At 41.9% G+C, this 27,693-nt stretch overlaps 1 protein-coding gene and 1 long non-coding RNA gene across 3 annotated transcripts in view; one reads left to right on the top strand and one right to left on the bottom strand.

Annotated features, from left to right (window-relative positions):
- Positions 1-7,653, bottom strand: part of Acsl3 (acyl-CoA synthetase long chain family member 3) — a 57,282-nt gene extending 49,629 nt beyond the window's left edge. The window contains exon 1 of one of the 2 annotated variants that reach the window (XM_003463986.5): positions 7,464-7,653. The gene's annotated coding sequence lies outside the window, so the exon portion shown is untranslated. The remainder of the gene's footprint in view (positions 1-7,463) is intronic. The other variant, XM_005001029.4, reaches the window with a different exon arrangement.
- Positions 7,654-7,947: 294 nt separating this feature from the next.
- LOC134470824 (uncharacterized) lies at positions 7,948-13,059 on the top strand. The gene is made up of 2 exons (XR_010039978.1): positions 7,948-8,049; positions 12,831-13,059. It is a non-coding gene; the product is annotated as an uncharacterized LOC134470824 (long non-coding RNA).
- Positions 13,060-27,693: the final 14,634 nt, after the last annotated feature.

Here is a 27,693-nt window from a genome sequence, read left to right as displayed (position 1 = left end):
AAGTTAAGAATTAAAATCTTTGTTAGAGAAGTTGACATTGAAGGTGGACAAAGGTGAAGTAACCACCTCAAACTTACACAGCAAGTTTTACACACGACGGCAGTTCCTTCTTAAATCTGCAACACCAAGTTGGAGACAAAGGAAAACACGTTTAGAAATGCCACTCGAACTATTAGGGTCATCATTACAAAAGGCACTGACAACTGACAAAAACAGACAACTGAGTGCATGCTGTCAACCTACTATCAATATGTTATGTATATATATTCTAAGAAAATTAAACCCAAGATAAATCCTAATTTTTTAAAAAAGTAATTAGCAGAGAAAAATTATCTAAAATAAAGCACACTTGTGAATCGCTCCTACTATCTTATGAAATTAGAAGAAAAATATATCAGATGTGTATAAATGTAAATTATTAAGGACAAAATAAGAAACAAAACCAAGAATAAAACAAACATTAACCAAAATAAAAGTTCTAAGAAGAGCATTAAGAGGAAAAGTGACCAGTGAGGAAAACCAAAAATACCAAACCAGATTGGGAGAATCTAACATTTGTACTTGAACATGAATATGTCAGGGTATATTCCTCTTTTTTGTCTTTTCTTGTTTTTGTTTTTTGAAGCTAAACTGTCTTTATTGGGCTCAGATCAGAAGTCTATCTCGAGTACCTCAGAGAACCTGTGACTTTTTCCCTCCACATTCTTTTGTGCCTGTTTCTTTCTTTCCGTTTTTCTTTTTTTGTACCAGGAATCGAACTCATGACCTCACACTTGCCAAGCAGGTGCTGTGGCACTGAGCTTATCCCCAGCCCCTGTGCCTGTTTCTATAGTTAATAGTTTGTGGTTTCTTTCAGCAGTGGATCTTGGCCTTCTTTCTCTCCTTTTCCACAGTGGCTGTCACTGTGACTGTCCTCATGAGCCAGGTGCCCCAAGTAAGTGAGCTTCTGGATGAACTTCAGGCACAACCTTGAAGGATCAGGAACTCCTGCTTCTTGTCATGGGGTGGTAGGATTCTGTCAGACACCTTGAGGTGGTCTGGGGCTGCTTGGCTTTGCCTGGTCTGCCTGAAGGTATGGATGGAGACTGGGAAGTAGCAGGGGCCACAGGATTGCATGGTGTCCTTCTGCTTATGGATGAAGGCCAAGTACTTCAGCTTCTGTCTACAGAAATTGATAGCAGTGCTGATGCCCTCAGCACACAATCACCACCTTCTGGCTCAGGCAGTACCTGCTTGGCCACAGTGGCCAGCAGGTGGCCCAGGAGATAATCTTAACCATGCAGTGCCAGGACCTGGCTCTCTGTCATCTTCAAAGCTGCCTGGAGAAGGGCACATTCCACTTTCCATCAAAGGATTGGTTATGGTATTTTTTTTTTTTTTTGTGATACTGAGACTTAAAACCAGGGCTTATTTAAGCCAGACAAATAAGCTACCAATGATATGCATCCTCAGCCTTTTGGACTTATTTTAGGGTCAAGAATAGGAAGGAATTTGAGGTACTAAATCTAATAACTTCATTTTTTACCCTTTTAAATAAACTATACACATTCTTTCTATATGTCTAAAAAGTTATTTTATAATACTGTATTCAAGTAAGGAAACCCATTACCTTTCCCCAAATCTTCCAGTTAATGTCTACCATTTAGTATTTTATTGTTCCGGTGTGTTTTCCCATGGTTTTACTATACAAATGTATTATCTAGTTAGTGTATGGTATTGTTTTGTGTATTTTTAAACATGTGGTGTTTTATGTATTCTTGAGCAACTCTGCCTCCCTCGTGTCACTTATCTGTATGGTTTCCTCAATTAGATTGCATGTTAGATCAGTTGTTTGTGTTGTGACACGGGGGCTCTACCACATTTAAGGACTTTACCATATATTTCCCCTACCTCTGTTGGTAGATCTTTAGGTGGTGGTTCCCATTTTTTAGGAACTATGAATAATGCTAGTTTTTTTGTTTGTTTGTTTGGTTTTGTTTTGTTTTTTTTTTTTTGGTCTTTTTGAGGCAGGGTCTTGTTGTGCACTTCAGGTTGGCCTTGAGCTCACTTTGTAGCCTACGCTGGTCTTGGACTCTCTCCTCCTTGTCGGGGTCGCTCCTGGCCGGCAGGAAAGACACACGACAAAGTCTGGCGGTGTGCAACCTTGCCTTTATTTATCTCCGCGTGGGCCCCGCGAGGCCTCCACTCTGCCACCAGCCCTTTCTCGCCGGTGGACTTTTTCTATCTCTCTCTGTGCTTCCTCTGTGCTTTTCTCTTGTGGCGGGAGAGGCATTTACTTTTATAGGGTAACAGTGGCCAATCAGTTCAAAGCGCGCGATGCGGGCTGATTGGCTAACATCAGTTGTTGCTAGGCAGACTATCTTACAGAGCGGGTTGTTTAAGTCGCCAGCGCAATCAGGGGGCAGGAAGCAGGCGCCAACTTGACTCACTCGATGGGAGGGGCAATCTAGCTCAGGCTCCGCTCCCACCCACAGGCCCTACGTCCGCCAAGTAAGGCGACCGGTGTTGGCCGCGGCTCCCAACACCTCCTGTCTCAGCCTCTGGAGTGCTGGGATTACAGGCATGCACCACCATGTACCACCACGCATGGCTTACTGTAGGTTTTCTTGAACAGTTTTCATCTAATTCAATTTTTGACACTACAGTTACCCTGAACTTCTTTTTCTTTGCTCTTCACTTTCTTTTCTTAGCCCTTCTCTAACCTTTTATTTGACTTGAGGTAACTCGAGTCAAATAAACCTCACTGAGGTTTTATCTGGAGCAATTAACTATGTACAATTAAAACAGATAAAAAATAAACATTGCTCCTGTCATCACAGCTCCTCTCCAGATGCAATCATGTCTTCAGGAGATATGAATTTCAAGCCAGGGGTCATTGTAGGAAGTGTAGTAGCACCTGGGTTACAACCATAAACTCTGAGGAGGCTCAGGCAGGAGGATGCAAGTTCAAGACTACTAGCTTGAGCAACTCGCTAAGATCACGTCTCAAAATAAAAAATAAAAAAAAGGGGTGGAGATGTAGCTCTACGGTAGAGTAACCCTGGGCTCGAGCCCCCAGCAAACAGGGGGAAATCAACAAACAAAAAAATGGACTCTGAAACCAAACTATGTGGGCAAAAACCTCCCACAATTAAGGCAAGCCACTTAGGCTCCCCTGCTGCCCCAGTTTCATCTGTAAAATAGGAATGATAAAACATTACCTCTCATAAGACTGAGAAGAGAGTTAAAGTAACAGCTGGCTAACACACTTAATACTGTAAATGTGTTATTTACCATTCTTATCCCCAAAGCTATTCATTCAGAAAAAGATAACCAGGCCTTGTAACCCAAGTAATACATTTCTAAATCAACAGGGCACAGAAAAGCCAGAATGAATACATCAGTGAACTGATGATCCTACTTTCTATTACAGCAACTTCCTTCACAAACAAGTAGGTATCTATTCTTTGAGGTGAGATTTTGAAAAAGGTTTAAGTATTTTGAATTCTAAATAAATAACAGATCAAGAAAATACACTTATTCATCCTTCAAAATGTGAAACATTGGTAGTATGTAAGTAAACACATTCCAGTAATAAAAGATGTTAAAATTTTTTTTTAAATGAAAGCATTTAACATGTCAGAAAAACAAGTATTTTGAAACTTTTTTTCTTATGAAACCAAAAATAAGCTATGGGAAAGGTATAAGTTTAGCATTTATAGCTCTTTTTTCAAGAAACTATAAAAACTTGAAGAAATTACATACCCTATTGAGGTGGATGAAATCTAGACTAAACCACATGTTTAATCAGTAACACATATGCCTGTGGTATGGCTTTCTAAAACAATGGGTCATGAGTCAGCTGCACGGGGCTAGCTTTTAGAAATTTAAGTTTTTATCCATTTTACAGAATGGCTGAGGGCTCCACTGTAAAGCATGACCAATTAGGGCTGTGGTGAGCTGATGCAGTGAGTTACAATGCTGTCGTCTGTCACTGTGTAACAGTGATGTGAGCCTTGTAGAGTTTTCAGTGACAGCCGTCTGCCCCAGCACACATGCCAGAGGTTACCACCTCTGCAACGGAAGAGGTATGCCTCCCCCAGCTAAGTCACAGGCCTCACCTGTGCTTTATACCTCATCCCATCCTCTCAGGAACCATGAACAAGAGTGAATCCTTCTGACTACAGTCAACCTTCCCATCAGCACTTAAACCATGTTGAAATCAGAATTCTTATAGTTTCCTATACAGAGCACTTGGCAGTTTCCATTCCCCTTACTTCCCACTCTCACTACCAAATCAGAGCTCTTAAGTAAGTCACCAACAACCACTAGGGCACTAAATCCCACAGATGATTCTTATAAGAGCCCAGGGTCCTGTCGTAAGAGCCCAGGACTCACCACATGCCTTTACAAGAATATCTGTGATGGGTGTCCACTCACTTTCCAGCCACTCCTGTTCCCTTATAAACCCAGGTGCCATCCCTTCACAGGCAAGCTCTCTCATGCCCTGGGTTTCCACTGTCATCTCTACCTAAAAGCTCCACAATGGCAGCTTCCAAATTCTGAGCACTAAAATAGTGAGTCAACCCAAGTCACAAAGACACCTCCAACTGAAGGCTTCCAGAACTAAAGTCATGGCCACCCTACAGCCAAAACCTAGTTCTCCTCAGTAAGTCCCCCATCAGCGGACACCACAGACACTGAGTCTGAAACCTGCCCTCACTGGACATCTCATTCTTCCATCAGATACACTATCACCATACCCAAAGAGTTTACATCTAACATCTCTACTTTCTCAACATTTCAGATCAAAGGAGCTAACATATTATAGTTATTTGAAAACAGAAAAAACCTTAAACATCTGTATTCATTAAGTTGGAATTTGGGCCTCGTGGATGTGTCAAGTTCACCTTTGTATGGATTCCACATGGCACTCAGTAAATGCATGCAATAAATTCTACTGGCTTTCTACATGTCCAGCTGAAACATTTATAAACGTTTATGAATTATATTTCCCAATTTTTATCAACTCCTGCCCCCTCAAAGCTGAGAATTTTAAATTAAATCTCTCTATAGACCAAAACTTTTGATGATTATGATGCTGCTTGTTTAACACTAGGAAAGCCTGTCACCTTTGCCTAGCAGTCCTGAAGGAAAGTATGAATTTCATCTTTAAATTCAAATCTTACATAAAATTCTCACTGCTCAACTTCCTTGGGGGAAAACAATCTAAGTATTACAGGTAAACTTAAGCTTTAGGCTTCCTAAAGGCAGACAATTACAAAGTGGTCTATCTCATTTACTTATCTTTCAATGGAGCTGGAATGACAGAAGAAGACTCTGATATTTTAAGAAGACTATCTTTGGACAGGACATAATGGTGCACACCTGTAATCCAGGAGTTCAGATGGGGAGGCCAACACTGAAGGATCACCAGGAGTTCAAGGCCAACCTGGGCAGCTACATAGTGAGTTCAAAGACAGTCTGAACTGCCTATTGGGACCCTGACCCTGTAACAAGTAAAAAAAAATTTTTAAGAACTATCTTTGGTCGACTCTTTAGTTAGCTACATTTAATTTCAGAAAGCAAGACTAATAAAATTTTACCCTATCAATTACAAAAAAATCTTCCTAGATTTCTATCTAAATCATAATCCACTATATTAACCTTCACCAACTCCATACTTTCCTTCACTCCATGTACCTTAACTGGCATTATATATCCATAGGATTTTTTGCTTGGAGAGTGTTTCCTGCCTTAAGGGCACCAGGCAGATCACTTCTGCTCACTGCTATATTCCTAGCACTTAACAAGGTGCTTGACAGTAAGTTAAAAACCTGTAGCTGAGCAATCAATTAATGGAAAGAACGAACTAGTCATTTAACTAGAACCAAACACCAAGGTGGTATATAAGCAAATCAAACAGACTTTAAGGCCTTAAGATCTGAGTTCACCTTCATTGCCAAACCAGAAGATCTTCTCTTTTTTTCATCTGTTCACCCTTTGCTCCTTTCTTCCTTCAAAGAGGGTATCTTAGATTGATGGAACACTTGAGCTTTAAGCCATTCAATCCAAACACCTTACAAATCCAGTAACTGAGCCCTAAAGACAGACTACTTGTCATCCTTAACTCTCAGATCCAGGAGGTTACCCAGTCCTACTCCTGGTAACACTGCTATCCCACAGAAGCAACATAATTGGAGGAACAGAAAACCCAAGGAATGCTTCGAGAGCAAATGCATGCTAGAGCGACCAGAGAGCCTGCCTCTTCTCTGCGTGTAAGATCTGTGCAGCTGACAGTCATATGCTAACCCTTCTTGCCTACCAATCCTTCTAACACTTTTAGGAGCATCTCAGCAGTGCTGAGCAATTCTTCAGAATCAATCAGGGCATACAAAATAGGCCACAATGGTGATGATGGGGCATCATCAAACTACAGGTCTCCAGGCCATCCAGAACACCATCTTCTGTGGAAACTATTCTGCCAGCCACCAAAGAGAGGCAGCACACTGCAGCACTCAGATGTAAGAGCTCTAGACTTAAGACTGGCCTGTCTGAATCCCGGCTTCTCCTATTACTGGCTACATTTGGGGCAAACTAACATATCCACATGGCAGTTTCTCCCGCTGTAAAATGGGAATCACCACCACCCTACGGGTGTTAACAGGGTACAAATACTGCGCATAAAGCTCTTAGCATACAGCGCGTGGCATGTCATAAAGGCTCAATAAATGTCAGCTATTTGTCTTTATTCAGCTATAACCGCTTTCACAAAGCCTGTTTATTTCCTCTCTAGCTCCCACATAATTTTCCTGACGTAACTGCACTTTATTCCGATGGGACCTTATATACAATAGCTTGGAGCACATTTTCTAGAATGAAAACTGGGCAAGCTAGTTCGAGCTGCGCTTCGGGGTCTTCCTCTGGGAAACCGGCCTGATAAGCCCTGTCCCTCCAGGTTGCCTAGGTACACGCATCCTGCGACACACCACAGTGTCATGAAAACGCACTTTGGAAAAGTGATCCTACAACTCTCGACCCCACGCCACGGTCTCGATCGCACTGCCACCGCCACTAGGAGCGTCCCGAACAAACAGTCCAGGTACACCCAGCCCACACACCCAATTGGTTCCCGCACCCCGCGGCGACACAGATTTCCGCGCCTCCAGCCCGGGTTTTCCGCAGACGCCGGGCTCCGCTTCCTCCCATTAACACCGCAGCACGCGCGGGACCCGCCGCCGCCGTACCCGAGGGACCCGGGCCCCCGCTCTCTGCCGCGCGGCGCAGACCTCGCGGCAGCCTCTGCCTGCCCCGCACGACGCCCCCACCTGCCCGCCGCTTCGCCCCTGCGCCACAGGCCGCCCACGTCGGGATCCCAGCACCTACGCCAGCCAGCCGCGACCCCGCGCCAGGCCCACCCGGGTCTCACACAAGACCCCGCGCCCACCCGGCCGCGCCGCCCCCATCACAGGCGCCGCGCTCACCACAACGCCGGAGCTACGGCTCCTCTGGCCCGCATGGGCCTGGCGGCGCCCCAAAACATTCACGCCAGGCGTCGCGTCCTGGGACCCTGGCGCAGCCGCCTCGGCCACGGGCGAGGAAGACGTACGCTACCCGAGCCGCGGACTCCTGGTCCAGCCCGGCCGCGGTGACAACGGCTGCGTCGCTCCCTAGCGCCGGCGGAGCAGCTTCTGTTGCGCGGAGCCCGGGATGCGCACCCCCGGCGGCGCTCGTTGTATATGCAAAGAGGCCGCCGCCAATTGGCCCGCGGGCGGTGGCGCGTGCAGGGCCGGGCCTATCGCAGGCCGGCCGGGAGAGCGGCGCTGATGGCCCGGGGCGGGGCGGGGTTACTATGGGTCATTCTGCGGAGCCGCCGCCGTCAGGACCCAGCCGCAGCCGCCGCGGGGCGGGACGGGGTGGGCGGGGAGGGCCGGGCTGCGGCATAGTGGGGTGCGGGGGATAGGGGGAGCTGGGGGAGGGCCCTCTCCTGCGGAATAGAGGGACGCCCCCCAGGGAAGCACAAATGCACTTTTATTACTGCAGCGTGTCTCTCAGTATGGATCATGAGAGGTCAGCATATTCTTGTTCTTTCTAACCTGGACGGGGTTCTTTTTCTCATTTTGCACTATTTTCTGTCAAATCTTGCAAAATGAAACAGCAAAAGAGGCTCAAAAGCTCAAAGCGTGTCTGTTATTATTTCTGTAATGTGGGTTTGGGATAATCCATTTTTGTCTAAACGTTCCCCCGAAATGTGTCCACTGTGGTGCAGATTTCCTATTTATTTTCAAGTGATAAATTTTACTCCAAATGACTGAGCCAGGCGTTAATCCCAGCAGTCGGGAGGTTGAGGCAGGTTTACCACCGCCAGTTCAAGTACAGTCTGAGCTACATGGGGTGGGGGTGGGGGTTAGGACGGGGAGAAAGAGAGAGAAAGGAAAGAAGAAAAAACGCACAAATGATAGTTTTTGAACAATCTTAGAAATCTAGAAAAGTGTGTGTTTATTTTTAGGGTTGCCATTATGTTCCTTTTGGGGAGCTGCATGAGGAAAAATGGCACCTACAGGGCAAAACAAAAACACTGCGGTAAGAAAGCTCGTTAACCGAGGAATAGAATTGGGGCCTCCTCTTCCTCATTTTCCTCCTCTGTCGCCCCCTCCTTCACCAGGCAACTGATGGTTTAGTTGGTCTGGGAACTTTTTCCAAAGTAGGTTAAAGGTTGCGCTTTTTAGCCCCACCTCAGGCTAAAGCAAGGATTTATTTCCCAAGAGAAGCTCAACCTCAGGAAGCTGCCGGAACTTGAACTAGGTGGGGCTCAGATGAACCTGGTTACCAGAAAAAAAGAAGTTAATCTCGGCCCCCCGGGGCATTTTCCGTGTCCAAGGGCTGGATGCCCTAGTCCTGCAACCTGTCCTCCCACTAGAAAACACGGGATCCCGTTGCTTGTTCAGCGGTCCAAATTGCTGTCACCACAAACACTGTGCCGAGAAATGAATGCAGAATTTAAATCCCTAGAAAAACCAAGTAACTTCCCTGAGAGGAAAACTAGAATCAAACCTCCCCCCACACACACCCAACAGTAAGGAAAGAGAAAATGATTAAAGTAGCTATCTGCCTGTTTGAATCTGTACAGTAAGACTAAGTATAGGCCAGGTGTTGTGGCCCTGACCTCTGTAATCCCAGTACCTGACAGGCTGAAGCAGGAAGATTGCTGAGAGTTCAAGGCCAGCCCAAACTACATAGTGAAAGATCTTAATAATAAGCTTAAAGCATGTTGGAACCCGGGGTTCATCCTCAGTACCACAAGCAGAAAAAAAAGCAGAAAGCAGATAAGTAGAATTTCAGCAAAATCCTGCTTCACTCTTTCTTCTTGTGGAATATATACTACACATTGTGTCATGTATTGTACTTAAAATACTAAATTCTTGTTTGATGTTTTACAGGCTAAACAGAAATATAGTATTTCTGTGAGATTTTTGTTAACTATAAAAAAAGATTGCTTGTCCTGTAGAAAGCTTTTCGATGTATTTTTATTTAGGGCTTCTGCGAGTTATGAAATTTGGCCACCTCATCCTTTTTATTTAAAAAATTCAGTTCAAGATGATCTTGGCCAAGAGAATGAAAACATCTATAGAAATAAGGCCATTGCTTTTCTCATTTTATTTGTCCAAACAGGACATTAGGGAACAGCGTCTTTGTAATTCACATGAATGCCTAATGTTCTGTTCTGGTGAAGGGTCCCAGAAATAGTCCCTGAGTGTTTCATACAATACTCTGTAAAGTACTAGCATTTTTCACTATAATACCAGGACCGGCTGATAGTTATAATTTTAATGAGAACTTTCCTGTTGTTTTACTTTCAGTCAGTCTAGGAAAGAGGGTTTAAATGGTGTCTGATCCCATATGTTTGAATTGAGATGACTCTAGTTTCAAGGAGCAGAACAGTCAAGAAAAACCAACTGACATTTGTTGCCTGGTGTTGTGGTACACACCTGTAATTGCAGCACTCAGGAGGCTGAGGCAAGAGGATCACTGTGAGTTTGAGGCCAACTTGGGCTAAAGAGTGAGTTCAAGACCAGCCGGAACTACATAGTGAGACCCTGTCTCAAAAATAAAGGAAGGCATTTGTTAACTCCTGGAAAGGGCCTGGTACACTATGCAAGTCCAAGATTAGCCCTAGGCCCCTGGGTGTCCTCAGGCCTGGAACCTTTCCCATTTTTCACTTGGTCAGTCACGGCATGTTGGCCATCAGTCACAGTGTCATGTCACGTGAAGACAGTAGCGTCTAGCCAAGGAATAGAGGTGTGTTTCCCAAATGCTACTTTCTTTAACGGAGGTGCCCGCTTACTAGATGGCTCTCAGCAGAGAACTCTGCAAATTCCATTGATCACCATTGACACCGTGTCCTGATTGTGAGGGAGGTTGGAAACGAAGTGGCATTGTTCGCCTCTCTAATGGAAGGAAGGATCAACAGTAAAGAGGAAGCCAGGGGAAGGAATCAATGCGAGCAGGCCTATCCAGCAGGGTCTGCCACAGACTGCACCTCAGATGACCCATTGCTGACTAACAGTGACTTAGACAAATCTATTCATCATCTTAGCAAAATGTCCAGAGGAATGCAATACGAGGGCTGCTTCAAAGGTTCAATAGTATGATCAAGTCCCAGCTCCTCTCATCTCCTTACCTTTCTCAGTGTTCAAACAGCCACTCCCTTCATGGTTATAAAATGAATGTAACTACTCCAGGCACGATCTTTACCCGACAGACACATCCTAAAACTACCTAAAATTTAGTAGTCTCATGCCAGTGTAGCAACTCCATGAAACTGAGAAGACAAGATACATGTCACTTTCTGCTGTGTCATTCTCAGCAAGTGGTTTTCATCCTTGAAGTCATGAAATGAAGTACAAACCATTACACCCGCATTCCAGCCTTGAGGAAGAAAGGAAAATGCGGAAGGATGCAACTCCTGTTGTTACCAGGTAGCTTGCATCTAAAAGTGGCTTCTCACCAACTAAACTGGGTTCAGAGCTGTTCATCTGTCCCTCTGGAGTTAGATTCTAGGTCCCTCTCATCTTGAACAAAGAATTTAACCAAGCAAGCACAAAGCAGTGACAAAGTTTATTCAAGAAAGCAAGTGTGAAGAGTGAGGTAGAAACTGGCTCTGCAGAGCAAGCTTGGACAGAGTAAAGAGAAAAAGCGGGGGGAGGGTAAAGATGAAAGCATACGCTGTGCCTGCTGTACAGTGTGGGCTACCATGGAAAGTTAAGCCAGCAAGCCCTTCATAGCGTCTCATAGCTCAGTTCTCATTTTATGCCATCCAAATCTCAAAGAAACCTGCAAGAACCTCTAGTACAGGTCCCTAGAGGCAGGACTGGGAACCTATATCTTGGGGTATCTAGTCCATCTATTGAAAACCTGCTCCAGCCCTTGGAGAAGTCCACATGTAAGACTTCAGGGACTGTTCTGTGCATGTGTCTGGGATTTTATAATTAACAGGTCACGCCTACTTCCCCAGCCAGCTTTGCCATGTCCTAATCTCCTATCTCACTAGTAATTCCTTTAAGGAGTTTTTCTCCACACAGCACCTCACTTTACATCTCACGGACCAGAATGTCATTGCTTACTAATGAATCTGAAATGTACAATTTCTTAGAAGCACATATTAACATCGCACATAAAGTCAGAATTTTGTCCATAGCCACGAAACAGGAAATGTTCATTGGGTAAGAAAACAACAGTTTCTACTCTCTCAGTGATATGGAGAGAGAATAAAGTAGATTGAATTCTGAAATACTTGCCTTAACCTTTAATATTTAAGTTCTTCCCTAGGATTGTGAAAGTGCTCTTGTTGGTTTCTTTTGATTTTGAAGTCTGTGACAATAGGAGCACCTTTTCTATATTTCTCTAATAAAGAGCTATAGTGGATTGGTAACCGGTGGTCAACTTAACACCAGCCGAACTGAATCAGCATGGTGCCAAGCATGGATGGCCCACCTGAGGACTGCTGCCAGCATAAAAAGGAAATCTGGAGAGGAACAGTAGCATTGTGGGTTCTTAAGTATCCTTGTTGTTGGAGCGGTTAGTTCTAGAGAAGCTTGTGGAGCTTCTTCCTTGATGTGAACTGGACTGTTCTATCATCAGAGGAGCTTGGGACCTTGTTGCTAAAAATGGCTGCAGTTCACTTTGGGGGAGCTTTGGTCCTAACTTTGAGCATTGCTTCCTGGCTCTGGAGGAGAAGATGTGTGCTATTTAATCTCCAGAAGTTTGTCATGCTGGCTTCCTGTTATGAACTCAGCTGTTTGCATCTTTAAAGGAGCATGGGACCTCATTGTTGCTGAGGATGGCTGTGGTACTTTTCAGGGAGCCTTGGTCCTTATTTTGGTATTGCCCTAGGCTCTCATACAGAACCCTCAGCCTGCTGGCACAGATCCTTCACCCCACTGCCATAGCGTTTTTAGCTTCCACTACTAACCTTTGGGACTTCCCTGCAGATGTCCATGAAATAGACTTGCGTGAGTCATTGTTGTGGACTCTAGGTTTTCAGCTGAACTCATGCAGGTTATTACCATGGGATCCAGGCCCTCGGCTGAATTTCTAGGTCTTTAGTGTTGTGGGCACATTTCCTGTACTTTCTTTGTATTTGACTTGTTGGGTGATGATTATAAGTAATATTATAAATTACATGTCCTGGATGTAATTGTTCTCCTTGCAACCCTTGACTATAAAAAGAGCCTTTATGTAAGTATGAAATGAATTCATCCTTGTGCATTTTCCACAATCATCTGTATCCATTCCTTTTGGAGTTCATACTTGCACTTACTTCTCACCCCTTTCCTCCTTCTTTCCTCTAGATCTACAAGAATTTCTCTAGGACTGAAGACATTTGGAAGCCAAGCCTGGATTCAAGACTTTAAATCACTGAACATTAAGAAATACTTAAGGGCCACTAAGTGACGAGGGCAGTGCTAGCACTGCAGATACTGCATTTAAGACTGAAAGGTTTCTGATCCTTAGGAAGGTTACATTCTAAAATAAGATTCTTATAATAAATAAACAAGAATAAAGATGAGTACAGCTGGATGTGGTGGCACATACCTGTGATCTCAGCATTTGAGAGGCTGAGGCAGGAAGATTGTGGTGACTTCAAGGCCAGCCTGTGCTACATAGTGGGTTCGGGGCCAGCGGAAACTATGTAGCAAGACTCTGTCTAAAAAAAAATAAAATTATATATACATTTATATATATACACACGTACATATATATGGTACAGAATCAAAGTGTTCTTCAAACATTAAAACAGGAGAGAAGTGTTACAATTCTGGATGGGAGATTGAGAAAAATAACTTTGAAAAGTGATACGCTTTATTAAGAAGCTGGCTGCTGTTTAGAATAGAAAAAAAGAAAAGAATATTCCTTCAGCTTTAGAAGTCTCTCAGAAACTAGAATATACTCTTGTGTCCTCTGGACTGGACCTGGCATCTTTAAACTTGTGGTGATCCTCCTGTCTTGGCCTCCTCAGTGCTGAGAGTACAAGTGGTGGTCACTGTACACAGCTCATCCTTTGAAGGTATGCCTTTAACTCAAATGCCAAGTGCTTCTGAAAGCTAGCAAAATGACTTTCCTGCTCTCTGGTTTGGTTGGTGCTCGTGGCTTATCTGTTCAGGTATCTTTAGGGTACAGGGAATAAAAATGCAAATTGACCTTAAAGATAAAAATAGAACTTGTTGACTTCTACAATTACGGTAAAGAGCCCTGGAGTATAACTGCCTTTGGGGCAGCTGACTAAGGTGCCCAAGCAAATCAGAATGTTAGGCATCTGCATTCACAGGTGGGCTTCCTTGGCATCCACTTTTGCTGGTTCTTATGGCAGCAAGATGCCAAGAGGCCCTTTCAGACACCTGTCCTGCTAGAAATCACAACTCTCCTCCCAGATAGTTGATGTCCTCTTGCAGGGTTCTGTGTCCCTCCTCCCTCAGTTTCTGCATCCAGAACACTCTGCAGTCTGACCAGGCCTGCTATTGCCATACTTTGACTGCTAGGATAGTGTATAACGATCTATGCTCCCAACACTGAAGGGCTATGTGTGTGTGTTGGGGGCGGGAGGAGTTCCAAGTTCCTTCAGGGAACTGGAAAAACAGTTATTAGTAGAAACCTGGAAGGCAGCTAGATAACATCAGAAGACACACCCAGCAGCTTGATGTCTTTGTGCTGTGTCACAGCCCATTTTTCTTCTTTCTCTAATTCTATCTTGAGCTGTTGGAAGACAAGGAGTGTGTTGACGTCACATTTCTATGTCTGAGGATGACCCAATATGCTGGTGAACACAAGCTCTTTACCAAGGTGGTTCAATGCATATTTATTGAATTCAACTATGAATCCTGTCCATACATGCACATGTTTATATACCAATCTTGTCACTGATAGCACATTTAAGTCAAACTGTAAAAATTTAACTGGGAGACTATCCTCATATAGCGAGAGCAAACACTAACTTCATTTCTCTTTCCATAATGTATTTCTGTACATTTCTTAATCATATATTTCAATTCATATTTACTTGGTAATGTCTTATGTTCTCTAGTTCCTTGGTTCTCAAAACGTGCTCCTCATAGAGCATGTTTACTATTGCCTGGGAACCAAAGAAGTGCAGACTCCCAGGCCTCCTCTGCAAGACTATTTCAACCCGATCCACATTTTAACAAGAGAGTCAGGGTTTAGGAATCATAGATACACAAAAGTTTGAAGAGTGGTGGCCAAAATGCTGGAGATTAGCATCATTCACAGGAGATAGATATTATAGAAGCCAAATATATAATGTGAAATTTTTCTGATAGCCATATTAAAAAACTAAAAAGCTGGGCATGGTGGCACATGCCTGTAATCCCAGCACTGAGGAAGTTGAAGCAAGGGATCACCCTGAGTTCCAGGCCAGCCTGGCTCCCTGCTTTAGTAGCTCACAATAGACTCCAAATAGAAAAGAACAGTCTGTCTGTCTTTCTATTTCTCTGCTTGCCTGCCTGCCTGATTCTGGTAAGATCCTAAGGGTACCCTAGTTAGTCTGTCAGTCCTACTGAGCAAGAGCAGAAAGGGAGTCTGATCAACTCTCATTAGTCAGGACCACCATGGCAGGAAAGAGGTTGGAATGTTTTAACCTCTGATTTCCTCTTGAATGAATGTGTGACAGCATAAGCAATAGGCTACTCTGTCTGTGCACCAAGGCTAGGGAGCACCCCCTACACAGATGCTAAGTACACCTTGTTTAGGGATAGAAGTACCTCTGTTAGTAGTAGGATTTGAAAAGTTAGATATACTGTGGTCATCTTGGACAAAACTATTTTGGCCAAAGGTCTCCTGGTACTGCTTCCTGCTGCTGTTTGTAACCCTGTCATCAATATTATGAAATAATCCAGGCCAGAGGTCTAAGCCCCCTGAAATATTAATCCCAACCAGAAACACTTCACCCAATATTCCTGGAAGTTCAGAGCCGCTGTTTGTTCTATAAGCTCACAATGCAGTGCTGGCACCCAATCCCTGTAGTCAGTATCTGTGTCACTAGTCCTGACCTCTTGTATTCTGGTGGAGTAGATAGATTATACAGAAATAAAACAAAAACTACATATAGCTTGTAATCAGTTAAAGGACAAGATATATCTATATCTACAGACATTCATGCACATACATATAACCCAGATACATATTAACTACCTCTACAAGTTTCAGAAATGCAGCCTTAGATCTGCTGAAAAATTTACCTGAACAGCTCTTCAGGGGCTCATCTAAAGGGGCAGTGGACTCAAAACCTTGCTCTTTGCACTTTGGATGCTGACAGGTCAACTGACAGCTAGAGCTTGGAGGACAATGTTCACAAGATTCCAAGTGTGATTTACCCAGCCCCTTCCATAGGTACTTGATATGGTGCTGTCCAACTTGGTTCTTGCTGCCTGTCCTCTTGCGGGTTGTAACCTTTGCCCTGGCCTTGTGCACAGTTGCCCCAGAAGGATGGAAGATAATCAGTAAGGCTCTTTTCCCTACTCTGTACATAGTTGTGTTGATTGAACGTGCTGTTTTAAACTGTCTTTCTCATTTAGGAAAAGTCTAGAGTTATTAATTATAACTAGAAAATGTTTGATGTTAGTAATGCACCTGTGTTTAACACTGAGGTTTGGATTTTGGTTCTGTTCAGTTTAACTGAGGAAAATCAAATAGGCTGTCTGCTGACGTTGTCCTCCAGAATAGGAGGGGCTTACACTTAGCCTTTCTACAACAAGAAGTTTCTAATGCCCTAGGAGAAACCTGCTGTTTCTGTGCTAGTAAGTCTGGAATAATCTGAGGAGGTCTGCAGCAACTGCAAGAGAGATTAGATAACCTGGCCAAAGAACGAAATCAGAAGCAGGGATGGTTCCAAGGTCTGTCTGACTTGAAACCATGGCTCGGGCCCCTTTTGGGCCACTGACAGCCCTTATGTTAATCCTCCTGATAGGGCCCTGCCTGGTTAATTGGATTCAGAGCAGATCAACAGCATAAGCTTCCCAATGGCCTCCAGAGCTACACCTTCTTGGGCAGCTTTAGAGAGAAATAACTCTGAAAAAGATTTTCCTGAGTAATTAACAAGAGGAAGAAATGAAAAGGAAAACTGTACTAGAAAAAATTATTCTTTCTAAACCTTTGTTTTCTTTGAAGCTGCCTAGCTCTGTAACTATTTCATGACTCCATAATTGCTTTCGTGGCCCCTGTAACCACGAGAGCATAACCAAACATACAGGAAGCCTGATGGTACCCAGCTTTGTGGTCATTAATCTATTCTTGTAACTGATGGTCATTCATCTAGCCCTGTAATTGATGATTTAAAAATGCGGGCTCACACTCACTGCCTGGCTGTTGTTGGAAATTATTCCAACCAGAAGCAATGATGTAAAATAAAGCTGCTCCTGGCCTCCTTTGGGTGTTGTTCCTTTCCCATGCTTAGTTTTGCCACACAATCACAAGGGTTTGGGAAGTCTCACACTATTTTTAGGGAGTCTCTAGCAATGGATTTGGCTCTAGACAGTCATTTCTGTGTCTCTTCCAGCTTTATCACAGACCCCTGAGGGGGGAAAAATGAGGCTTCAAAACTAAAATGTCTAACAGCTGAAATACACCTCTCCTACCTGTAAGCCATTTCAAGACCTCCCAGCTGCTAATGCTGCCACGATTGCCCTCCGTATGTGTTGCCTCAGTCTCTGCCACCCACAGCCTGCTGTAAACCTGCCTGGACCACTCCAGGAATTCCTTGGAGCTGCTGGCTTCTATAAACACTGGATGCTTGAGTTCACAAAAACACTGATGCTTACTCTGTCAGCCCCTGGGTGTGTCCAGTGGCCTGTCTGGTCACTAGGGGCTGCCTCCCCACTTTGCCTCTATATTCTAACAGCCACTGTCATGATCAAGAAAGCTGACATGCTTACCCTGGGCTGAGACCTAACTGTCCAGGTGCCACATGGTGTACTGAGATGAACTGTTCTAAAAAATGGACCCCTTGGCAGGTGCTGAATATGCTCTGTTGATGGGTAGAAGCAGCTTGATTGGGAATAGAGTCCAACAGGCTAGTGTTCTACTGCAGGTCTTACCATTATAGAGTTTTTAATATAGAAATTTTTCATGAAGTAAGATCACACCATAACACGATATTTTTTATTCTTTCTTTGAAACAAGATCTTTCTATGTAGTGCAGGCTGGCCTTGAACGTGTGGTGATCCTCCTGCCTCAGCCTCTTGAGTGTTGGGATCACAGGTGTGTTTCACCATATGTGGCAACACACAAATTTTAAAAGGTAGACTACTTGTAAAAGCTGTTTACGTGAATGTTGCAAGTAATTTATTCCTGTTTATACTGAATCCCTAACGACCTTGACAACATTTCTAGGATCCATATATAAATATAAAAACATTGTGTTTGTTCTATGTGACCAGTATGATATTTTTATGTGATCTCCAATTCACTACACTGTAGTATATATTCTTTACAGTATTCTTCATACCTTGCTTAAGAGTATATCATTCAGTCTTGCACAAACTAGGAAAGTCAAATCACTCATTAAACATTCAGTAGGAGTACCTAACTTATCTTACTGAGGTACAAGACCCTTTAAAAGAAAACTTAGAAGGGGTTGGGGATTTAGCTCAGCAGTATAAACACCTGCCGGGCAAGCGCAAGGTCATGGATTCGATCCCCAACACCAAAAAGAAAATAGAAAAGAAAACTTAGAAACACCTGTAACTTTATTGCCATGTTACCTAAGATGAGTTTCCAGACCTCTGCCTAGAGCTGCTGGGGAGCAATCTGCACATGAACAAGGTAATTTGCATGCAGTTAATGCTTGTGAACGTTCACTTAAACTTCCTGATAAAGTTGCCACCAAACATAAATGCGTCCCCAGGCAGTGGGGACGACTGGCCCTAAGACGGGCAGAGTGGCTGATTCCTAGTACCTTGGCATCCTGGACAAGGTGTGATGGAGCTTCCCATAGGTGGGGAAAAGCTGCAGCAAGGGCAGTAAGAGTGAGATAGGGGGTTGGGCTGAGGCAGAGCTGTCTGGGACAGTAGGGAGTGACCCATTAATTATAAGATGCTGGACGCAAATGCACAACAGTTCCCAAAGTCTTGCACACAGACTCCTCTCTGGAACTGGTGCAGCTTTTCAATAGGATAACCTGGACCTAAGGCCAGCCTGAAACAAGGAATCCCTGCACTGCCTCTCAGGACACATGTGTTGAAATTCTAGTGGGTTTCGTCAAGATGCAGATAGCATAAACACACACCCCAAGAAGAGCTTGCTGTCATGGCTTTTCTCACAGTATCCTGCCCTCTGTCCTCCAAGACATGCTTTTATGTCACTTTTTCTCTTTTACTCGATCCAAGCTCACTCTGTAGAGGCAATTTTTCCCTCATTTCTCACATCTGTGTTTTCTTTTCTTTTCTTTTTTTTTCCATTTTAAAGAGAACAGAACAGAACAAAACCAAACAAAGCAATGCAAGCAACACAGGATTTCAAAACTAGACAACAGGAAATCAACTGTGACTCCCACAAGATCTCCTGGTTCTCCCCGAAATGGTTGTTCATATCTTCACACACAGTGAATTCAAACAAAACAAAGCAGTATAAAACTGATCAAAAGAATGAAAGCATTACCAGCCTTCAAAGCCACAATAGGAAAATCAAACAATAGCTACCATAATGTCTCTTGTTCTCTTCAAAATAGCTGTCCATACCTTCACAAATATTGAAATCAAATAATAGAAAACAGACTAAAACCAACCAAAACAAAGAATAAAAGCATTGCTGGACTTCAAAACAAGACAACAGAGAACACATCTGCATTTTCAAATAAACTTTTTTTATCATTTTTTGCTCATTTCATCCAATTCTCTGTTCAAGTTGAGAAAAACCTAGAGTCCAACTCCAGAAAATGAAGAGAAATCCATAAAACTGGTAACATTTATTTGCTGAGCCACTGTTAGAAGTAGACTGTCCGGTAACAAGAGGACAAACTGGAGTTTATCTTAGTTGTTCACTACTAATCCAAAAAAGCAAGAACTCCTGCCATTCCTTCCATATCTGAGCTCAATCATTATGTTTTAACAAAATGCTAAAAAACAAACAAACAAACAAAAACAACTAAGCTTCCCCACAAATACTGCTTGAGGTCTTTTTTCTTCACTATCCTACCCCTCAATACAGTGATGCCAGTGAGAACCACAAGATTAGAACCTGCCTCCCAGTCTCATTCTATACCAGTGGTGTTAATTAAAGAAAGCCAAAGTAATTTGCCACATATAGCTTTAACTACAGAAGTCACAAATTCTCATCTTTCTACTTTTTCATCAGCTACTTTTAGCAAGTATGGAAAGAAAAACCTATCAAATGGATCAGCAGTCAGAGTTTCTCTTACCACTGTTAAAATTGCTTTGAAAAACAATCATTACGCTCTCAAAATTTAGGATGTTTTCTCAAAGTCATGATGTGACAAATACGCCCTCAGTGGGGATAATGAACATAAAATTCATAAAATTTCAAAGTTCTCACTGGGGATAAAGGACAGAAAATACATAACATCTCAAAGTTCTACTGTAACCCATACACTGCATTCAGGATGGAAGATTATTTATAAAATTATCTCTAGCACACACATCTGTTAGATTATCCAGCAAACCTTCCCCTTCTTTTTCTTTTCAAAGCCATCTCTTCCCTTTGGTGAACCACCCCTTCCCATCCTGTGTATTTCTGGAGGAACTACTGGTTACCCAATCTTGCCCACACTGGCCACAAAAATGAGTACTGGACGCACTCTACCAATCAGAACCTCCCTGCCTCTCTTGCCACAGATATTGAGTCAACAAATGGTCACATAATCTAGAGACACGGAAACAGCCCTGGCATTTTATGTTTGTATTTAAGAGATAGATTTGGAACCACCTAATCCTGCGTGCATAGCAACCATCTCTCACAAGCACACACACAGAGAAACCAAGGCAGAGATGGGATGCAGATCTTCAAATCTAATAGTGCCAGGGACCAGCACCTGTCCCTATTCTTAACAGAAAATTCGTCAATACATTTCTGTATGTCTGTGTTCACTTAAGCTGGCTAGACTCATTTACAATTCAAACTTCCTGACATAAGAGCAGGAAAATGGAAACAGGATTTAAAAGGAAATTCACTGAAACTTAGGAAGGTAGCTTGTTACTTCTGTTAAAGGATAACTGTCTTAGCTACTCAAACATTTTGCTAGGTGCAAGGCTAGCTCCTGAGTGTTCTGCCTGTATTCTGTCCTCGTAAAGCAGGAGTCATATTTCCAAGGCTCCTTTTTCTTCCTATACTAGGTCAGACAAGCTCAGGTTTCCAAATGAACACAACAAAAGAGACTCAAGAAGGAATGTTTTCCTTTAGATAGATCTCACTGATTTGCTCTTCTTTTCTGACCTGGTTGACTCAGTGCGAGGTATGAAATCACCATCAAACTATTCTCTTAATCAGAGGACTAGCATGGGAAAATGGCATGCAGTCACAGAAGCAGTGTTAAATAGGCATGATTTTGTTTAATTTGATAACTACCCCCGTGAAGTATTTCCATGTTTTACAGAAGAAAACACTGAAATCTTATTAGGCACCTTTTTGAGATCCTGAAATTAGTGGGTGATAAGGCCTAGGGATGAATCCAAACCTGCCTGATTACCAAGAAATCATGATTTCTTTTTCCTGTAGTGCTCCATGGCTTTCCAAAGAATGAGGCAGTACCTCCAGTCATCCTGGCAGCACATCTTGTAGCACACTAAAGTTGAAGTGTGCTACACTCAATGAGCCTCTGCGAAAATGGCGAGTTAGGTAAGGAACCAGAATAGTGAGCGTCAGCATGGAGACGAATGCATTTCCTGCTCACCCCATATCCTCAGAGACTTACTAGGATAGAGAAAAACTAAGGAAGGGACAGACAAGGAAGAAGAAATGTTTGTCAAATAAAAAGAACTCAAAGCAAGAATCGTTCTTTAAAAACTGTTTGTCTTAAGTTATGGAATGAGCACACAGGGAAGATAAAAGATATCTACCTTGATTATCTGACAAAAAAGACGTATTGTGATTTAGAAAATAATGAATTTAAATAACAATTAGTAATAGAAAAAATTAGAGTCCCTTTACAGCTACTCACCAGACCATCATACCAGCCTTGGGATTTGTGAAGCAGGACTAGAAACATTAGAAGCTCAATGAGATTGACTTCTGAAGTGGTTTCATTGAATGCCACACCCATAAAAAATGCTCAACACCCCACCCTGCCCAGCCCTCCTTATTTGGCCTGTGTACAGCAATCATCAATTTCTCTCTGTCTCTCTTTCCCTCTCTCTCTCCTTTTTCCTTACCCTCCCCTTCTCTCTTCCTTACTCTCTCCCTCTCGCTTCATCTCCTCATTTTTTTGAGACAGGGTTTCACTATACAGTGCAGGATGACCTTGAACTCACTTTGTAGTCCAGGCTGGCATCAAACTCACAGTGGTTCTCCTACCTCAGCCTCCCAAGAGCTGGTATTATGTTGGGCGCAGGCGCTCAACATACCATACCCCACCCGGGACTAAGGACCACGCCAGCTTCCGCAATGCGCTACGTCCCTCTTTAAATTAGCCAACCCGTGCGCACTTCGTGCTCACTCCGTACTCTGTGGCAACTCCTGATTGGCCACAGCTGGATATAGTAGCCAGAGCCTGCGTCCCATTCCCGCCCTGCTTCCTCGTGGCAGCCTGTGATTGGTCACGGCCAAATATATAAACCAGAGCCCGCGTAAATAAACCAGCAGTTAACTGTCGCCCACAAGAGCGTCTCCTGTCTCATTGGGGAGCTGCGCTGGTCAGTATTATAGATGTCCACACCTGGCTGGACACCAATTTCTTTCTTTCTTTCTTTCTTTCTTTCTTTCTTTCTTTCTTTCTTTCTTCCTTCCTTCCTTCCTTCCTTCCTTCCTTCCTTTCTTTCTTTTCTTTCTTTTGTATTTCTGACACAGGGTCTTACTATATAGTTCAGGTTGGATTTGAACTCAGTTTATATCCTAGGTTGACCTCAAACTCATATTGATCCTCCTTCTGCCTCATCTTCTTGATTGCTGGGATTACAGGCATGCACCTCCACACTTGGATGTACATTTATTTCTTCTCTGCGTCCTTTAAAACTTGCTCATCCTATGTCTCATACTCTCTATTTTTTATCACTTTATCTTTTAATCTTATATTGCTGACATGGAAGCATGTCTAAAATATATTGCTGCAGAGATAATCAGTATATGGTGAATGATTGAATCTTATAAATTACAGTAAAGACACATTGCCCCTCTTGCAAGGAGATACTCCCTCCCGCTTTAAAGGTTTTCGTCCTATCATTCTTGACACTTTCTGAAGAAGTTCTGGAAATCCTCTTTCACTGATGTCTTAATGAGCTGTGAGCATAAAACTGTGAATGCTGCTGCTGAGCGCCATTAGGCAGAAAGGCAGGCTTATAAAATCTCTGTGGTGGGTCTTCAGCCAGTTTACTCACCAGTCTGGCACTATAAGACTTCTGAGTCTTCCTCAAAGTCAAAATGACCATGAAAGGTGTCTTGAATAAATGCAAGACATCAAGGCAGTCAGGGCAGTGCAACTAAGGACACTGATGAGACCACACTTTCGGGACAACTTCAGAAAGTAGCAAGAATAACAGGATAAATGTGTTCCAAGCAAGGAGATTAGTTTAAAGGGAATCAATGACAATGTGCTTTTACCATAGGAGACTTTTAGTACTCAAACATGCACTGAATTTTTGTATCATGCTCCATATGTAAACAAAAATACATCACAAAAGAACTGGAAATATCTTCCACCTAATAAAAAAGGAGGGCATGATAAAGTGAAATGATAACAGTTTTCACCTTTCTTCCATGAATTTCTTTCTTTCTTTACCTTTTAAAAAATTAATACATTTTAGATATACATGATGATCACATTCCTCACAGGAAATGGCTCGCTTTTCCTTTCTGTCCCATCCCGTCCCACTCCCTTCAACCCCTCTTCCTCTCCTTATTTACTTAAGCTTTGTTCCTATTTCTTTCCCTCTATTCTTTTTTCCTGTCCCTTTCTTCCTTTCCCTCCCCCCTCTCCCCATTCCTTTTCTCTCTTGAACATTTTCTTCTCATTTTACAATATCTGTTATACATTTGATCCCTACACTTTCGGGTTCTCACACCACAGAAACAATGCGATATTTTAAAATGTGTATTCAATTTATTTCACTTAAAAGTACGGTCTCAAGGTGCATCCATTTAACTAGAAATGTCTCAAGTGTCTCCTTCTTTATGCCATCATAGTACTTCTTTGTGTACTTAAAAAAAGCAAATCTTCTTTATCTATTCATCAGTTGACGGGCATTTGGGCTGTTTCCAAGATTTAGCTACTGCAGATTGTTTGACCAAGGACATGAAAGTGCATGAATCTCTTTGGTATGATGCTTGCAATACTTTCAGAAAGATGCCAAGAAGGGGAATATCTGTGTCACACAGAAACTTTCATTTTACTTTTTGAGGAATCTCCACATTTATTTCCACAGCGATTGCACCAGTCTACTCTCCCACCAACACTCGATAAGGATTCCTTTTCTCCCATAGCCCCGCCAACATTCGTTATTGGTTGATTTCTTGATGATAGTTTTTTTTTTTTTTCTGGAGTGACGTGGAATCTCAGCATTGTTTTTATTTGCAGTCTGGAATGACTGGTGATGTTGAACATTTTTTCATATATTTATTTGCCACTTGTACTTCTTCATCTGAGAAGTATGTATTCTTTTCAGATGCTCATCTTTGGGTTGGCATTTTAAATTTGAGGGGTCTGATTTTCTTGAATACTTTATGTGTACTAGTTAAGTTCTTTGTCTGAGGAACAGCTGTGAAAATTTTTTCCTGAAACTGTGGATTGTTTCCTCTATTGGTGATTTCTCTTTCCATGCAAAAGCTTTTTAATAAGATGAAATCCCAGTTAATTCTTTGTGATATTTCCTGTATGATCAGGGTTCTGTTCATGAATCTTTGCTTCACCAATGTGTTCAAGAGTTCTACCTATTCTGTCTTCCAGCAGAGTTAATGTTTCTGTGTTAATATTTATATCTTTAATCCATTTTCATGTTATTTTAGTGTATAGTATATTCACCATGGGTCTAATTTTACTCTTTGGCATATGGAAAGCTAATTTTTCTAGCACCATTTATTAAAGAAGCTATCTTTCTCCTAGTGTGTTTGGCCTCTTTGTCAAAGACAAGGTGGCCAACTATGTCTGGAGTTGCTTCTGCGTCTTCTGTTCCATTAATTTTTTGAGCTGATTTTTTTGTTTTGTTTTTGTCAGTATTATGCTGTTTTTAGCACAGAAGCTTTATAGTTTCAAGTCAGGGTTTATGATGCCCCTTACCTTGCCTTTGTTGCCCAGATCTACCTTAGCTATTCCAGGTCTTTTCTGGTTCCAAATGAATTTTAGGATTGTTTTATCTAATTCTGTGAGGTATACTGTTGGAATTTTGATACAAATTGCATTAAAACTGAATATAAATTTTGGAAATACAGCCATTTTCATTGTATTGGTTCTTCCCACCCAAAACAAGTGATATCTTTTCACTTTCTGAGTATCCACTTAATCTTTTTTTTTCGGAGTAGTATACTTTTCAGTGTAGAGGTCTTTTTCTTTCTTTCTTTTTTTTTTTTTTTTTTTGGTCTTTTTTTCCTTTCCTTTTTATCGGTACCGGGGATAGAACTCACGACTGCCTGCTTGCAAGGCAGGCACTTATGCCACTGAGCTAAACCTCCAGCCCCTCTTTTTCTTTCTTTGTTAGATTGATTCCTAGGTATTTCACTGTTTTGGATGCTATTATGAAAGATGTTATTTCTCTTATTTCTTTCTCAGTGAGTGTACAGGAAGCCTATTGATTTTTGAGTGTTGACTTTGTATCAAGTTATGCTACTGAATTTGGTTATTAAATCTAGAAGTCTTTGGGAGTTTTGGGGGGTCTTCTATATAGAGTATAATATCATCTGCAAATAATGGTAATTTAAATTCTTCCTTTCCTATCTTTATTCCTCGTATGTCTTTCTTTTTTCTAATTGCTCTGGCTAACATTTGCAGAACTATATTGAATAAGAATGATGAAAGTAGGCATCCTTGTCTTGTTCTTGATTTTAGAATGAAAGCTTTCCATTTTTGTGTATATGGCATGATACTGGCTGTTAATTTTTTTTTTAGATGGCTTTTATCAGATTGAGATAAAGACCATCTATCTCAATTTTCTGTAGGGATTTTCTTCACGAATGTGTGCTGAATTGTGTAAAAAACTTGTTTGTGCATCTAGTGAGATGATCATCTGGTTTTTGTCCTTTACTCTGTCAATATGATGTATTGTATTTATTGATTTGCATGTATTGAACCATCCCAGTACCCCTGGGATGAATCTTTCTTAGTCATGTATTATAATCTTGATGATTTGCTGCATTCTGTATGCCAGTATCTTACTGAGGATTTTCGCATCTATTTTCAGTAGGAAGACTGGCCTGTAGTTCTTTTTTTTTTTTGGTTGGATTCTTTGCTTTTGGCGTTAGGATGATGCTTGCTTCCAGTAATAAGTTTGGGACTATTGTTTCTCTTTAAATTTCAGTAAAGAGTTAGAGAAGTAGTAGCGTTAGGCTTTCTCTACATTTCTTGTAGAATTCAGAAGTGAATCTATCAGGGCCTGGGTTTTTCTTTGTTGGTAGGTTTTTGACTGCATCTTCAATTTCATTGACTGATATTGATTTATTTAGAATTTTTGTCTTTTTTGATTCAGTTTTGGTAGGTTATATGATTCTAGGATTTGTCCTTTTCTTCATTTTCCATCTTATTAAATATAAGTCCTCAAAGTACATATTGAGGGTCTTCTGGATTTCTGCAGGATCTGTTGTAATTTCACCCTTTTCATTCCTAATTCCATGAATTTGTGTCTTGTTTTTTTTTTTTTTTTTGGTACCAGGGATCGAACTCATGACCTTGTGCTTGCTAGGCAGGCACTTACACCCCTGAGCTAAATCCCCGGCATGAATTTGAGTCTGTTCTTTCCTTTTTTTGATAAGTTCTGCTAAGAGTTTATCAATTTTATTTAATCTTTCAAAGAAGCAAACTCCTTGATTCATTTATTAATTGTGTGATCTACTTACTTTAATTGCATTAATTTCTGCTCTAATCTTTATACTTTTCTCTCTTGTTTGAGCATTGGATTTAACTTGCTCTTATTGTCCTCTACAATTACAGTTTCAATGTCACCTTGATTACCTGAGCTCACTGTGTTTTCCTGACATGTATGTTCACTGCTATAAATATCTATCACAGAACTGCTTTTATTGTGTCCCAGAAGTTTCTCTATGTTGTGTCTGCATTATTGTTTAATTTTAGAAACTGTCTAATTTGTTAGTTAATTTTACTTTTGACTTTTGGGTTTTTTAGGAGGGTGTTATTTAATTTCATGTGTTAATGAAATTCTTGATTTCCAATTTCATTGCACTATGGCCTGGTAATATGCATGCGATAATTTCAATCCCTTTCCATTTACTTAAGCAATTTCTATGTGCCAGTATGTGGTGTGTTTTGGAAAACACCTCATGTGCAGCTGAGAAGAATGTGTTGTGGGGTAGAACACTCTGTAGACATCTATTAAGTCCATTTGTTCAAAAATTTGTTTCAGTTCTGATACTCTGTTGCTGATTTTTTTTTTTTTTGCCTAGTTTATCTATTTGTGACAGTGTCCTATTGAGGACCCCAATTACAATTGTACGAGTGTTCGTTTGATTTTTGTTGTTGGTTAATATTTGTTTTATTAACTAACAGATATTTGCTGCACATATGCTTATTCTCTCTTCCTCTCGGATTGTTCCCTTTACAAGGATGTAGTGACCTTTGTCTCTCTTAATCAGTCTTGACTTGAAATTCACTTCATCAGCAAATAGAATAGCCATATCTACTTTTTTTCTGGGTTCTTGTAGCATGGACTATTGCTTTCTGTCCTTTGACTTTTGGTCTATGAATTTCATTTTGAAGCAAATATGTTTCTTATATCGAGTGTATTATTGGGTCTTGCTTCTCAATCCATTTTGCCAATCTGCTTCTTTTGATTGGTGAATTGAGACCATTAGTGCTGGTCTCAGTCTCAGATCTGG

Source organism: Cavia porcellus, unplaced genomic scaffold (genome assembly GCF_034190915.1).
Source record: "Cavia porcellus strain 051 isolate PalLab524CR breed Dunkin Hartley unplaced genomic scaffold, mCavPor4.1 scaffold_1, whole genome shotgun sequence".
In the NCBI taxonomy this organism is placed as follows: domain Eukaryota; kingdom Metazoa; phylum Chordata; class Mammalia; order Rodentia; family Caviidae; genus Cavia; species Cavia porcellus.
This window is presented reverse-complemented; position numbering and strand designations above follow the sequence as displayed.